The 16,632-nt window shown below is 48.5% G+C and overlaps 1 protein-coding gene across 1 annotated transcript in view; it reads right to left on the reverse strand.

Annotated features, from left to right (window-relative positions):
• Positions 1–10,590, reverse strand: part of SLC34A2 (solute carrier family 34 member 2) — a 71,141-nt gene extending 60,551 nt beyond the window's left edge. The window contains exon 1 of the mRNA XM_060247293.1: positions 10,517–10,590. The gene's annotated coding sequence lies outside the window, so the exon portion shown is untranslated. The remainder of the gene's footprint in view (positions 1–10,516) is intronic.
• Positions 10,591–16,632: the final 6,042 nt, after the last annotated feature.

Consider the following 16,632-nt stretch of genomic DNA (forward strand, 5'->3'; position numbering starts at 1 on the left):
TGACAGCAAAGAAGATCCTGTGAATTTAGGGGGAGGGGTTTGTGAGTTTCCTGCATCGTGCAGGGGATTGGACTAGATGACCCTAGAGGTCCCTTCAAACTCTAGGATTCTATGATTTAAAGTTGCTTTCTTTCTACCTCTCTCTTCCCCCATTTATTTCCAGTCTGGTGTAGTGGTTAAGTTTGCAGATTCTTATCTGGGAGAACCGGGTATGATTCCCCACTCCACTTGCACCTGCTGGAATGGCCTTGGGTTAGCCATAGCTCTTGTAGAAGTTGTCCTTGAAAGGGGAGCTGCTGTGAGAACCCTCTCAGCCCCACCCACCTCACAGGGTATCTGTTGTGGGGGAAGAAGATAAAGGAGATTGTAAGCTGCTCTGAGTCTCTGATTCAGAGAGAAGGGTGGGGTATAAATCTGCAGTCTTCCTTCCTTCCTTCTCAAATATCTGACATTCACATTTCACAGCTTTCAAATATCTGATGTTTCTTCTATGTGGCTCTTATGTTAAGCAAGTTTAGCCAGCTCTGGTCTAGACAGTGGGGGAAACCTCACAGCAGGATATGATTCCATAAAAAATTATAAGCAAGGCAGTTGGGGAAAGGGGCACAAATAGAGTCGCCAGGTCCACCCGGCCACCAATGAAGAATGGGGAGGGGGGGAGGGTTGCTAACTAGGGCCGCCAAGTCCCCTGCACCAGCAATCTTGTGTGCAGCCACTCTAGGCATTTCCAGGAAAACTCTATGGTTTTCCTGGATGCTCTAGCCATTTGGGAGGTAAAAACTCTATGGTACCATAGAGTTTTCTCTCTCAAATGGCTAGAGCGTCTGGGAAAACTATAGAGTTTTCCCAGAAAATGCCTAAAGTGGCTGCCGTGTGATGTCGCTGGCACAATGACATCACTTCCGGGTGACATCATCGTGCCGGCGATGCAGCGGGAAGTTCCCCCCACTGACCCAATGTGGGCCGGCAGCTTGGGAAACTCCTGGGCGGGGGAACCCCCATCTGGACCGGGGGCTTGCCAGCCCTATTGCTAGCTCCAAGTTGGGAAACTCTTCTGTCAGTTCCACAGCTCACTTGGCTAGGCCACAGAGCCTGCCATTGACCATCCCAGGGCACCTCGCAGAGGAGGGTGAGGGTAGCTGCCACTGTCCCCCCAGTCCTGGAAGGAGGGATGGAATTAAATAGGGTGGCGCAGGGTTCCCCCATAGTTTCATAGCTCTTGTAGGAGCTGTATTTACTAACCTTGGTGTCAAGGCAAAGAGAGGTGCATAAGGATGCAAATAGCGGTCAGTGATTTTATACAGTACATGTGTTTCCTTCTCCCATTGGTGCCAAAAAAACAATTTCCTAACCTTTCTCTATGCTGGTCTTATAGGGACTGTTATCCCCGGCTTTTTTTTTTAAAGTCTCCTTCTAGCATAGTCATGTTGTGAAGTGCATACATCTGTATTTGATCTTCTGTGCAAAGGAAGTATTTTGAGTTTTAATAAAGACGAGAATGTGATGTTTGTTCTCGTCTTGCGGCTTTCAAACAGCGGACATTTATTCTATGTGGCTCTTATGTCAAAGCAAGCTGGGCCAGCCCTGCTCTTTAGTTTTTAAATGTACATTAATTATCCCATTGAAATTTAAATGCGTTTAACTTCAGCTCAATAAGTACCATTGCTTAATGGCATGTATAAACAGGTGTCGGGAGCCAATTCCCAGTCCTGAGGCCCAGCCTCACTCCTGAAAGGAGCGGGAGAAAGTATACAGAGAGCCAGTCTGAAGAAGGAAGAGGACAATGTTCCCTCTAAGCTGCAGAGTCTTGTGAGCAGAAATTCTACTTTGTGAGCAAGTGGTATTAAGGTTGTGAGCTCCTGCATAAATTAGTGTGCTCCTTCCTGAGCTAAGACAACTAGGGTAGCCAAGTCCAATTTAAGAAATATCTGGGGACTTTGGGGGGGGGGGGGAGCCAGGAGACTTTGGGGGTGGAGCCAAGATCAAGGCTGTGACAAGCACAATTGAACTCCAAAGGGAGTTCTGGCCATCACATTTAAAGGGACAGCACACCTTTTCAACGCCTTCCTTCCATAGGAAATTAGTAAGGATAGGGGCACCTTCTTTTGGGGCTCATAGAATTGGACCCCCTGGTCCAATCGTTTTGAAACTTGGGGGATATTTTGGGGAGAGGCACTAGATGCTGTACTGAAAATTTGGTGCCTCTACCTCAAAAAACAGCCCCCCCCCAGAGCCCCAGATACCCGCAGATCAATTCTCCATTATTTTCTATGGGAATAAATTTCCATAGGGAATAACAGAGTTCCCAGCAGACACTTCCCTCCCCTCCCCCAGCTTTCTGATGACCCTGAAGCCGGGGGAGGGCCTCCAAACTGGGGGATCCCCTGCCCCCACCTGGGGATTGGCAGCCGTAAAGACAACTATGCGTGAGCTGGAGGCCATCAAGTCTCCGCCAACTTTTGGCAACCCTGGTCTTAAAGGTGCCACTGGACTCCTAACTTTGTTCTGCTGCTTCAGACCAACACAGCTGTCCACTTGGATCCCTCTAAACTGAGTAAGAGTGAGCATGTCTCCCTCATTTGGTAGGCTAGTCTGTGCAGGTCTGAGAGCCAGGGCTGTAGCCATCCAAGAGCTGTTGTCCCCCTGACAAGTTTGCAGGAAGAACCGGGTTTGATTCCCCACTCCTCCACTTGCAGCTGCCCCAGGCACCTCACAGGGTATCTGTTGTGGGGGAAGGAGATAAAGGAGATAGTAGGCCGCTCTGAGACTCTGTCCTTGAAAGGGCAGCTGCTGTGAGAGCTCTCTCAGCCCCACCCATCTCACAAGGTGTCTGTTGTGGGGAAGGAGATAAAGGAGATAGTAGGCTGCTCTGAGACTCTGTCCTTGAAAGGGCAGCTGCTGTGAGAGCTCTCTCAGCCCCACCCATCTCACAAGGTGTCTGTTGTGGGGAAGGAGATAAAGGAGATAGTAGGCCACTCTGAGACTCTGTCCTTGAAAGGGCAGCTGCTGTGAGAGCTCTCTCAGCCCCACGCACCTCACAGGGTGTCTGTTGTGGGGGAAGGAGATAAAGGAGATAGTAGGCCGCTCTGAGACTCTGTCCTTGAAAGGGCAGCCTGCTGTGAGAGCTCTCTCAGCCCACCCATCTTACAAGGTGTCTGTTGTGGGGAAGGAGATAAAGGAGATAGTAGGCCGCTCTGAGACTCCGTCCTTGAAAGGACAGCTGCTGTGAGAGCTCTCTCAGCTCCACCCATCTCACAAGGTGTCTGTTGTGGGGAAGGAGATAAAGGAGATTGTAAGCCGCTCTGAGACTCTGATTCAAAGAGAAGGGCGGGGTATAAATCTACTGTCTTCTTCTGCTGCTGTTGAGCACAGGGGAACTGCTGCATCCCCCTCCCGCACTGGACTTTAGAAGTATGCAGGTGAACTAATCTCCCACCAGGTTCTAGGCAGCTGCAGAATTGGTAGTGAAGCCGTGGTGTCCCTTGGTTAACCTTTGATAACACTTTGAGCCTTTTCTCAGATACCTTCTCCCCCCACTCCCCCGGTTAGGCTGTCCCACTGGAAGATTTGGGGATGGAATTTGAGGAGGACAGGATGCTCAGTGGGGTACAGTGCCCCAGAGTTCGCCCTCCAAAGCATCCATTTCCTTCAGGGGAACTGATCTCTGTAGTCTGGAGATGAGCTGGAATTCCAGGGGATTCCCAGGTCCCAATTGAAGGCTTGCATCCCTACACAAAGGATGTTGTAGGCCCAGAAATGGAGCAGGGAGGAGGTAAAGAGAGGTTAGGAATGAGGAAAGTAACTACGAAGAACTCCATGAGGCGTGTCCAGCTCACGATGCTAGGAACCATTCCTTGGCTAGATACGGACCAGCATTTCCGCGGGCGAAAGGGTTTTTCACCTATACAGCATGATTTTTTCCCCACCTCTATCTTTCCCTGGCAGCCTGAAATACCCACCAAAATTCTGTTCTTGGGGGGAAATCCTACGTTCCCTCCCCACCCAAAGAAGATTTCAGGAGTATTTTGGTTACCGTGGGACGGGGGAGGCGAGAATGTAATGCTTTGTAGGTAGAAATGCTCACAGCTACAGAAGCGCTAGTCTGGATCCAGCTCTTCTTTATATGCTTCAGAAATACTTACAGGCAGGGGTCGTTTAGAAGAAAAAGAGGTGCTGGAGCTCATTAGCTCAGCTCATTAGCGCAACTTATTTGCATATGACACGCACCTGTGACATCACCGGAAGGGGCACCACATTTGCAGTATAGCATCCAGTGGCTCTCCCCAAAATGCTTCCTAAGTTTCAAAAGATTGGAACAGGGGGTCCAATTCTATGAGCCCCCAAAGAAGGTGCCCCTATCCTTCGTTATATCCTATGGAAGGAAGGCATTTAACAAGTGTGCGGTCCCTTGAAATGTGATGGCCAAAACTCCCTTTGGAGTTCAATTATGCTTGTCACACCCTTGGTCCTGGCTCCACCCCCATGTCTCCTGGCTCCACCCCCAAAGTCTCCTGGCTCCACCTCCAAAGTCCCCAGATATTTCTTGAATTGGACTTGGCAACCCTACCTGACGGTTAGAGCCGTTGCTCAGTGAAACAGGCTTCCTCGGCAGGTGGTGGGCTTTCCTTCCTTGGAGGTTTTTAGACAGCGGCTAGATGGCCCTCTGACAGCAATGAAGATCCTGTGAATTTGGGGAAGGTATTTGTGGGTTTCCTGCATTGTGCAGGGGGTTGGACAAGATGACCCTGAAGGTCCCTTCCAACTCTATGATTCTATGGATGGGCCATCGGCCTGATCCAACATGGCTTCTCTTGTGTTCTTACGTTCAGTATCTGAACATAAATCTTGGATTTGCTAGTACAGGCATGACATTTTAAAATGGTTACTCACTCATACTCCTGAGACTTGAAAAAGTATTCCTAAGGCAATGATACTCAACTCAGTGACTCAGGAGCCATGTGTGGTTCTTCGACATGCCACCTATGGCTCTTGAGAGTACCGTTCCCCACAGCACCCCTTTCATGCTCCAAGAAAATGGGCAACTTCTTTAGAAACCGGGATCATCTCATCTTTCCTGTGAGTCCAAGACTGAACTAACGGTTTTATTTAAAAAAAAAAAACACCACAACTTCCTCATGATGATGGCATCAAGATTGTGGAGATGTCGGGGTTCTTTGTGGGGCAGTCTGCTATGGCATGAAGCAAACCTGTAAGACAAAACTACCTGTGAGGAGAAAACTTAGCAGAGGGAGGTTCTAACACCAGGAATGGCCAACCCGTGGCTCAGGAGCCACATGTGGCTCTTTCACACGTATTATGTGGCTCTTGAAGCCCCCACTGCCCTGTCAGCAGGCTCAGAAAAGGCATTTGTCTCTCTTTAAATAACTTCGCCAAGCCAGCTGGCGGCTTGGGAAATGCATTTAAAGTTAAAGTTGCTTTCTTTCCACTTCTCCCTCTTCCCTCCCCATCTATTTTCCTCCCTCCCTTCCTGTTTTGTGGCTCTCGAACACCTGACGTTCATGTCTTGCGGCTCTCAAGCATCTGACATTCGTTCGATGAGGCTCTTACATTAAGCAAGTTTAGCCACTTCTGGTCTAAGACTCTCCTCCTGAAGAACCACAGTCAAAGCGGAAGGGCTTTGGCCTTCCTTCCCCGTTATCCTGACCTAAAACAATTGGGGGAGGAGGAATATTCAGCCCTTAGGGAAACCTATGGGGATTTTTTTTGGGGGGGGGGGCGGTTGCTGTCAAGTCACAGCTGACATATGGCAACCTCATAAGATTTTTCAAGGCAAGAGATTCAGAGGTGGTTTGCCCTTGCCTGCCTCTGCATAGAGGCCCTTGTATTCCTTGGTGGTCTGATCTCCCATCCACGTACGAGCCAGGACGGACCTTGCTACACTTCTGAGATCTGAAAAGATCAGGTAATCTGGGCTCTCCAGGTCAGGGTAAAGACCTTGGCATTTTTAGCTGCCAAGCCGCAGCTGACTTAGGACAACCCCATGGAGAGAAGGGAGAGCTTGCTTTGCCAGGCTCTCTCAATTGCACTATAATCAACAAAAAGGGATCACAGTTAATAAGACGGGCAATGAAAGAAACAAATATGTGATGTGCTGGGTAACAATATTTAATAAAACCATTTAAAACCCTTTGTAAGTTATCTTTTAATACTGCATATTATAACAGAGGTCCATTCTCACTTTCCAATATTACAAGAAAAGTCCTATGAACACCCGGATGTAGGCTCTGGGGATTGGCAACCCTACTGGGGCACCTCCGAGGCGCCTCCCTGGGATGGCTCGGAAGCACTCAGAAAGTGCCTGCGGAGGGGCAGACAGGGTGAACATATGAACATATGAAGCTGCCTTATACTGAATCAGACCCTGGGTCCATCAAAGTCAGTATTGTCTTCTCAGACTGGCAGCGGCTCTCCAGGGTCTCAAGCTGAGGTTTTTCACACCTATTTGCCTGGACCCTTTTTGGAGATGCCAGGGATTGAACCTGGGACCTTCTGCTTCCCAAGCAGATGCTCTACCACTGAGCCACCGTCCCTCCCCAACGTGAGGATGCTTCAGCGCTCTGGGTGTTCCCCCGGGGTGCCCTTGGCTTGTCCCTGTCCTGCGGGCCATCTGGACACTCCAGGGCACCCCAGTTTCCGCCGGCTCACTTCTGGGTTGGCATGCTGCCACCCTGAAGCGGCGGTTTGGACTCAGCCTTGTTGTCTCATAATGTGACCAAAAGTACAATAGCCTTAGGGTCGTCATTCTAGCTTCTAGGGAGAATGCAGGCTTGATTTGATCTAGAAGTAGGGTTGCCAATCCCCAGGTGGGGGCAGGGGATCCCCCGGTTTGGAGGCCCTCCCCCTGCTTCAGGGTCGTCAGAAAGCGGGGGGAGGGGAGGGAAATGTCTGCTGGGAACTCTGTTATTCCCTATGGAGATTTATTCCCATAGAAAATCATGGAAAATTGATCCACGGGTATCTGGGGCTCTGGGAGGGCTGTTTTTTGGATTAGGGGCACCAAATTTTCAGTATAGCATCAAGTGCCTCTCCCCAAAATACCCCCCAAGTTTCAAAAGTTTGGACCAGGGGGTCCAATTCTATGAGCCCCAAAAGAAGGTGCCCTTATCCTTCATTAGTTCGGAAGGAAGGAAGGAAGGAAGGAAGGAAGGAAGGAAGGAAGGAAGGAAGGAAGGAAGGAAGGAAGGAAGGAAGGAAGGAAGGAAGGAATTGAAAAGGTGTGCTGTCCCTTTAAATGTGATGGCCAGAACACCCTTTGGAGTTCAATAATGCTTGTCTCAGCCTTGATCTTGGCTCCACCCCTAATGTCTCCTGGCTCCACCTCCAAAGTCTCCTGGCTCCACCCCCAAAGTCCCCAGATATTTCTTGAATTGGATTTGGCAACCCTATCTAGAAGCCACTTATTTGTCTGTTTTGGTGGTACAAAAAAGTGGTAAAACTCTCCTTTAACACCGCATTTCAAACTCTCTTCCTGTCAGCTTTCTGCCGTACATGGTAATAGGGACACTGTGGCATGAATAATCTTGATCTTGCAACACATCCTGACACTTAACACAATAATAATGATTGTCATCATCAGATTCAGCAGGAGCTCACAGGAGCAGAGCTCCTGAATCTTTCTGAGAGTTCCCCCTCTTCCTCCCCAACTACCTTGTCCATTGAATAGGAGGTGCAGCTGCATAACAATCCCTGATTAGGAGAGCGGGCAGCCAGCCAGCCACCAGGGGCTTGGCCACACCCCCAGCAGCCCTCATTAACCCCTGGAGAAGCCCACGCCACCCTTTCCCCACTTCTTATGTGATTTTGGGCAGCAGGTGGCTTGCTGGCCTTTTGACAGGGGGTGGGGGGGTGGGGAACCAGGAGAGCCCCAGGTGAGCGAGGCCTGCTTGGGCTAGCTGGATCTCTACCCAGCTCAAGCAGGCCTCGTTTGCCTGGGTCTCTCCTTTCTTGCATCGGGTTGCTTTTGGCGGGTGGGGTCATATTAGGGTTGCCAATCGCCAGGTGGGGGCAGGGGATCCCCCAGTTTGGAGGCCCTCCCCCCGCTTCAGGGTCATCAGAAAGTGGGGGGAGGGGAGGGTAATGTCTGCTGGGAACTCTGTTATTCCTTATGGAGATTTATTCCCATAGAAAATAATGGAGAATTGATCCGCAGGTGTCTGGGGCTCTGGGGGGGCTGTTTTTTGAGGTAGAGGCACCAAATTTTCAGTATAGCATCTAGTGCCTCTCCCCAAAATACCCCCCAAGTTTCAAAAAGATTGGACCAGGAGGTCCAATTCTATGAGCCCCAAAAGAAGATGCCCCAATCCTTCATTATTTCCTATGGTAGGAAGGAATTGAAAAGGTGTGCCGTCCCTTTAAATGTGATGGCCAGAACTCCCTTTGGAGTTCAATGATGCTTGTCACAGCCTTGCTCTTGGCTCCACCCCCAAAGTCTCCTGGCTCCACCCCCAAAATCCCCAGATATTTCTTAAATTGGACTTGGCAACCCTAGGTCATATGCTAATGAGCTCCACCACCTATTTTTCTACAAAATGACCCACCACCATCACCATCATCATCTCACTGAGCACCCCCACCCAAGAAATCTGAATAAATATAATAAAGATTTGGTAACTCCAAGCCCACACTATAGAGATGACTGTGCCAAATCGGCGTTGTTCAATGAAGAGCTTTCTGTCAAATGAGACAAGAACTCAGCAGTCCCTCTGCTGTAGCAGCAGAGTTAAGAACTCTCGAGTTAAGAACTCTCTTGCAGCAAAATGTCCCTTGGCTACAAAGCGGCCGCTCACTGTCTTTCCCCCGTGGCTTATTCATCCAGGCACTCCTAACGATGTCCCAGGTGCAAGGATATTGAGCATGACAGAACAAGCTGTAATTGTAAGGAAGGGCTTGTGCCAATTTAAGTTGGCCGGGACGAGTTTTTCTTGCTCCAGTGACACCACCGGGAATACCTGTTGGGCAAACTGTGGTTTCAATGCAAACGCGTGACATCTGTAATCTCTCATGCAAAACAAGGGAAATACTCAAAAGCAAAATACTGATCTCGACATCTCTTGACTGCATCGCTGAAGAAGGACTCTGCCGAGCTCTGAAGCCTACTCATTCTCGCTAGCAGATAAAGATCTAACTAAAAGGTGTCTGCTTGCCCTTCTTATCTTCTAGGGCCACACAAACCGTAAGAGAACATAAGAGAAGCCATGTTGGATCAGGCCAATGGCCCATCCAGTCCAACACTCTGTGTCACACAATGGCCACAAAACCCAAGTGCCACCAGGAGGTCCATCAGTGGGGCTGGAAGCCCTCCCATTGTGCCCCCCCCCCAAAAGCACAAGAATACAGAGCATCACTGTCCCAGACAGAGAGTTCCAACAATACGCTGTGGCTAAGAGCCACTGATGGACCTCTGCTCCATATGCTTATCCGATCCCCTCTTGAAGCTATCTATGCTTGTAGCCGCCGCCACCTCCTGTGGCAGTGAATTCACATGTTAATCACCCTTTGGGTGAAGAAGGACTTCCTTTTATCCATTCTTACCCAGCTGCTCAGCAATTTCATTGATTGCCCTTGAGTTCTCGTATTGTGAGAAAAAGGAAAAAAAGTACTTCTTTCTCTGTCTTCTGTATCCTGTGCATAGTCTTGTAAGCCTCTATCATATCACCCCGCAGTGCTCGAAACAAAATGCACAGCATAGACAAACCCAAGAGTGAATCCCCAAGGAAGAAAACATAACGACTACTTCCAAAAAATGTATCTGATATCAGCAGATTTCTGGCTAATGACAAATTCAGCTAAGGCTCCTAGACTGTGCAACCTTAACAAACTCTTTCCTGGGCGTGTAGCCCATTGAAAGACCTCAGCAGGATTCCAAGTAGACCTGTTGAGGATTACTCTTAGATCCATGTAAACGTTTTAATCTCAGTGCATCAAAGCAAACTGGCCGCAGAATTTTTTTTAAAAAGAATGAATAGTATGCAAATGCAATTAGAGGTATATTCTGGCTACACCCGTCTTGAAGGACCAAGAAATCATTGACCTAAACCATTTCCCTCTCCTAATAATTTAAATCAAACCCATTGTCTTAGAGAACGCTTACTATCGATTCTTTCATCGTGCATATTCTGCTTTGCCCTGCTCTGTCCTATGTTGTCCTGTGTCTGGAAAAACTTATTATAAAACTGTTTAAATGGAAAGGTGTGAGCCACTTTTGGAAACAAGTGCTAGAAAAGCGGGCTAAAGATAATTTCAAATAAGTCAGCGGAACAAAATGATAAGAAACCTCCCCCCCAACACACACACACTTGGAAATCAGACCTGTTTCAGCGGCCACTGGGTTTACACTATTCCAGGTTACACTTCATTTTAAAAAGTCTGCAGTATACTGTACAAACTCTAACTCGGAGCGAGAGATCCTTGCTTCAGATAAGCAATTGGAAGAGAATACGACAAATATACGAGAGCAAGCATGGGAAAGTTGGCGATCGGATTTCCTTTCACTCACCTGCAGCTTCCTTCCCAGACAATGCAGGATTCAAGCAGGTACCCAGCCCGGAGCTACAATATATATAGAGAGAGCCACCTCTCAAGGCTCACATTCCAATTTCACGTTGTCAAGGTACAGCCTACTCACGTCTTTAGCAATCCCAAGCAGTTTCTGCGGGGAGAACGGTCAGGTCAGGAGCTGCTAATGCTTTCCAAAGACAAACACTCCGAAAGCCTCGCATGTCTATTAACTGGGAAACCTGCCCCATCAGCAATAGAATCTTCATTGGCCCGCACCAGTGAATGATACCTGTCTTGCTGATTTGCTGGGCCCTTGGGTTAGCCTTTCTCTGAAGGTTTCCCCCTCCCTAAACCTAGTTCAAACTTCCCTAGGGAAACGTTCATTCATTTCTTGCTAATCTTTGTAGAAGGCAATTAAGGGGAACAGATAAAAACTCAACCCTAGATACCAAAACTCGTTCAGAATCCTTTTAAGAACAAAAGGATGATGGGTTGGGGGTTTTGGGGGGGTTGTTCCTTTTGGACAGTTAAAGCATTGACTTCTGCTGCGGCTGTAGTGGCTATGCCTTTCTGTTTTAAAAAATCCAAAATGTAAGATACATTCTCGGCAATGCTATCCTGAACGACAAGGAACAGAATGTCACCAAAAAACCTAAAGGTGAGAAAGGTCGTAATATTGATTCGTATTTGAGAGGCAGCCAAAATATGTATTATCTCAGTCATAAGAACATACAGGCTTTGGTTGTAGAAAAAGCCCACAGGAACTCATTTGTATATTAGGCCACACCCCCTGATGCCACCATTGTTTCACACAGGGCTTTTTCTTCAAAAAAAGCCCAGCAGGAACTCATTTGCATATTACGCCACAGCCGCTGATGCCAAGCCACCTGGAACTGCATTCCTGTGCGTTCCTGCTCAAAAACAAGCCTGAGAACATAAGAGAAGCCATGTTGGATCAGGCAATGGCCCATTCCAGTCCAACATTCTGGGTCACACAGTGGCCAAAACCCAGGTGCCATCGAGAGGTCCACCAGCTGCGCCAGAACTCCAGACACCCTCCACAGTTGCCTCCCAGGCACCAAGAAGACAAAGCATCACTGCCCCTGCCAGAGTGTTCCATTTATACCTTGTGGCTAAGAGCCACTGATGGACTTCTGCTTCGTATTTTATGCACTCTCCTCTTGGTCATCTATGCTTTTAGCACCACCACTTCCTGCGGCGGTGAATTCCACAAGTTAATTACTCTTGGGTGTGAAGAAGTACTTCCTTTTATCTATTCTAATCCTACTACTCATTAATATCATTTGAGTGCCCACGAGTTCTCATTTGCTTATTATTTGAATTTATGTTCCACTCTCCCTAGAATGGAAAGACAGGATGAAAAGTACTTCTCGCTCTGCCTTCTCTGTCTCTTGCATAATTCTGCAAACCTCTGTCATGTCACTCCTCAGTTCTCATTTCTCCAAGCTAAAGAGCCCTAACCTCTTTAACTTTTCTTTGTAGGGAACGTATTCCAACCCCCTAATCATTTTAGTTGTCCAGTTTCGTGGGCTACTGCAGAAGGGAAAGCAGCACGGTATAGCCGGGGCTGGACTATCAAACTAGGTGATTGTCTAGGGGGCCGGCCTTCTGAGGGTGCCAAATTGGGCACCCCCACGTGTCATGGTGACATTATAAGTACAAGGGGAATCCACGACATTAGCCGTGCCTAGGGTGCCACTATAGGGCTGGCCCTGGGTATAACCTGATCTCACCAGATCTCAGAAGCTAAGCGGAGCGGGCACTTGGATGGAAGACCACCGAAGAAGGCTCTGCTGCACATTTGCCTTGAAAGCTCTGCTTGGGGTTGCAATAAGTCAGCTACGACTTAGTGGCACTTTTAGGGTTGCCAGTCCCCAGCAGGGGGCAGGAGATCCCCTCTTCAGGGTCATCAGAAAGCAGGGAGAGGAGGAAATGTCTGCTGGGCACTCCATGATTCCCTCTGGGTGTCAAACTCATTTGTTATGAGGGACCCATCTGACATAAACGGGACCTCATCGGGCCAGGCTTCATGTGTCATACAAACTTTATAAAAGATACAAACTTTATAAAAGAGACAAAAAAAACAAAGATTTTGTTTAAAAAGCTAAATAAAACATGCTTAAGAGCCAGTTTGGTGTGGTGGTTAAGTGTGCAGACTCTTATCTGGGAGAACTGGGTTTGATTCCCCCTCCTCCACTTGCACCTCCTGGAATGGCCTTGGGTCAGTCATAGCTCTGGCAGAGGTTGTCCTTGAAAGGGCAGCTGCTGTGAGAGCCCTCTCAGCTCACCCACCTCACAGGGTCCCTGTTGTGGGGGAGGAAGGTAAAGGAGATTGTGAGCTGCTCTGAGATTCGGAATGGAGGGCGGGATATAAATCCAATATCTTCTTCTTAAATGTATTAGCACTCTTGCAATATTGTGGTCAGTATCAAAGGAAGCTCTCCCTACAAACCCCCCCCCCCCACATCCTCCCCAAGAGAGAAGTCTCAGCCAATGCGGAAATAGAGGCTTTGTTCTGTAGCTTCTGTGCAACTGAGAAATCCTGCAAAGCCAGCTGTGAGACAGAAAGAAGCAAGAGAGAGGGAGAAAGAAGCAGACTTGCTCACAGGCCTGATAAGAGCCCTCCGGGGGGGCCTGATCCAGCCCTCAGGCCACGTGTTTGTATCGAAATTTGTATCGAAAACCAAATTGTTTTCACCTGTTTAATGCTTTTAATGTAAATGTTTTTATTGTAAGCTATGTATTGTGAGTCATCCTGAGCCTGCTTCGGCGGGAGGGCGGGATAATAAATCCAATTAAATAAATAAATGTTTGACACCCTTGCCCTATGGAAACCGATTCCCATAGAATATAATGAAGTATTGACCTGTTGAGAACATAAGAACATAAGAGAAGCATGTTGGATCAGGCCAATGGCCCATCCAGTCCAACATTCTGTATCACACAGTGGCCAATATATATATATATATACACACACACACACTGCGGCTAATAGCCACTGATGGACCTCTGCTCCATATTTTTATCCAATCCCCTCTTGAAGCTGGCTATGCTTGTAGCCGCCACCACCTCCACATGTTAATCACCCTTTGGGTGAAGGACTTCCTTTTATCCATTTTAACCTGACTGCTCAGCAATTTCATCGAATGCCCACGAGTTCTTGAATTGTGAGAAAGGGAGAAAAGGACTTCTTTCTCTGCTTTCTCCATCCCATGCATAATCTTGTAAACCTCTATCGTGTCACCCCGCAGTCGACGTTTCTCCAATCTAAAGAGCCCCAAGCGTTTTAACCTTTCTTCATAGGGAAAGTGTTCCAAACCTTTAATCATTCTAGTTGTCCTTTTCTGGACTTTTTCCAATGCTATAATATCCTTTTTGAGGTGCGGTGACCAGAATTGTACACAGTACTCCAAATGAGACCGCACCATCAATTTATACAGGGGCATTATGATACTGGCTGATTCGTTTTCAATTCCCTTTCTAATAATTCCCAGCATGGCGTTGGCCTTTTTTATTGCAATCGCACACTGTCTTGACATTTCAGTGAGTTATCTACCACGACCCCAAGATCTCTCTCTTGGTCAGTCTCTGCCAGTTCACAACCCATCAGCTTGTATTTGTAGCTGGGATTCTTGGCCCCAATGTGCATTACTTTGCACTTGGCTACATTGAACCTCATCTGCCACGTTGATGCCCATACACTCAGCCTCAACAGATCACTTTGTAGTGCCTCACAATCCTCTCTGGTTCTCACCACCCTGAACAATTTAGTGTCATCTGCAAACTTGTGGGTATCTGGGGCTCTGTGGGGGGCTGTATTTTGAGGCTGAGGCACCAAATTTTCAGCATAACATCTGGGGCCTCTCCTCAAGACCCCCCCCCCCCAAGTTTCAAAAAGATTGGACCAGGGGTCCAATGCTATGAGCCCTAAAATAAGATACTCCTATCCTTTAAGAGTCGGACTCGACTGTGTGACTGAACAACAGAAACCCTTCATTATTCCAAAAGGAGGGAAGGCATTTAAAAGGCATGCAGTCCCTTTAAATGCGATGGCCAGAATTCCTTTTGGAGTTCAGTTGTGCTTGTCACACCCTTGCTCCCGGCTCCACACCCAAAGTCTCCTGGCTCCACCCCCAATGTTTCCTGGCTCCACCCCCAAAGTCCCCAGATATTTCTTGAGTCAGACCTGGCAGCCCTAGGCCCTCTGCACACATCCTAGAGTTGCCAAGTCCAATTCAAGAAATATCTGGGGACTTTGGGGGTGGAGCCAGGAGACTTTGGGGGTGGGGCCAGGAGACATGGGGGTGGAGCCAGGAGCAAGAGTGTGAAAAGGATAATTGAACTCCAAGGGAGTTCTGGCCATCATATTTAAAGAGACAGCAAACCTTTTAAAATGCCTTCTTTCCATAGAAAATAATGAAGGATAGGGGCACCTTCTTTGGGGGCTCATAGAATTGGACCCCCTGGTCCAATCATTTTGAAACTTGGCGGGTCTTTTGGGGAGAGGCACTAGATGCTATACTGAAAATTTGGCACCTCTATCTCAAAAAACAGGCCCCCCAAAGCCCCCAATACCCGCAGATCAATTCCCCATTATTCCCTATGGGAATTGTTCATGGAGGTGCATGATGGCTGTGGGAGTGGGGCTTCCCCCGCTGGCCAGCTGGCTGGGGGAGGGGGGAAGCCTGTAAAACCAGGGGATCCCCCGCTGGGAGCTGGGGGTTGGGAAGCCTAACACATCCCCATGTGCGCTGTCGAGGAAGCTGCTCTGGAGCGTTGTTGTGCTGTGTACAGAATTCCCTGGCAAGTCGCCATTAGAGCGCAGCTTCATTTGATGACCTCCAGGGGTGGGATTCTAGCAGGAGCTCCTTTGCATATTAGGCCACACACCCCTGATGTAGCAAATCCTCCAAGAGCTTACAAAAAAGAGCCCTGTTTGGTGTAGTGGTGAAGTGCGCGGATTCTATGGCCTTGGGTCAGCCATAGCTCTGGCAGAGGTTGTCTTTGAAAGGGCAGCGTCTGTGACAGTTGTCTCAGCCCCACCCACCTCACAGGGTGTCTGTTGTGGGGGAGGAAGGTCAAGGAGATTGTGAGCCGCTCTGAGACTCTTCGGAGTGGAGGATATAAATCCAATAAGTTCATCTACCTTACAGGGTGCCTGTTGTGGGAGAGGAAGGTAAAGGAGATTGTAAGCTGCTCTGACACTCTTCGGAGTTAGGGTTGCCAAGTCCAATTCAAGAAATATCTGGGGACTTTGGGGGTGGAGCCAGGAGACATTGGGGCGGAGCCAGGAACAAGGGTGTGACAAGCATAATTGAACTCCAAGGGAGTTGTGGCCATCACATTTAAAGGGACAGCACACTTTTTAAAATGTCTTCCTTCCATAGGAAATAATGGATAGGGGCACCTTCTTTTGGGGCTCATAGAATTTGATCCCCTGGTCCAATCATTTTGAAACTTGGGGGGTACTTTGGGAAGAGGCACTAGATATTATACTGAAAATTTGGTGCCTCTACCTCCAAAAACAGCTCCCCCAGAGCCCCCGAACCTCCAGATCAATTCCCAATTATACCCTATGAGAATCAATCTTCACATAGGGAATAATGAAGTGCTCAGCAGACATTTCCCACCCCTCCCCCCATCCCTTTTCTGGCAACTCTGAAGTGAAGGATTGGCCTCTCTATTCACGAGTTGCAGCCAACTTCTTCCAAGTAACACAGACACCCCATCTCAAGAGGAAGCCTTTCCAATCGGAGACTGGAGCCTCCGGAGGGGGAAAGTCACATGGTGGCTTTGGGGGCAGGACTTCCCCCCGCCGGCCAGCTGACTCGGGGCAGGAAGGAGCCTGGGAAAGCGGAAGAACCCCCGCTGGGACCTGAGGATTGGCAAGCCAATTCAGAGTGGAGGGCGGGATATAAATCCAATACCATCATCTTATCATCATCTGTAAGCTCTTGGAGGATTGGCTACATCAGGGGTGTGTGGCCTAACATGCAAAGGAGCCCCTGCCAGAATCCCACCCCTGATTACATCACTGCCTTGGATGCCATCTTTGCCCACATGCGACAGATGCATCCTGGGAGAATGAGCACC

This window comes from Heteronotia binoei, chromosome 9 (assembly GCF_032191835.1).
Source record: "Heteronotia binoei isolate CCM8104 ecotype False Entrance Well chromosome 9, APGP_CSIRO_Hbin_v1, whole genome shotgun sequence".
NCBI classification, from domain to species: Eukaryota; Metazoa; Chordata; class Lepidosauria; order Squamata; family Gekkonidae; genus Heteronotia; species Heteronotia binoei.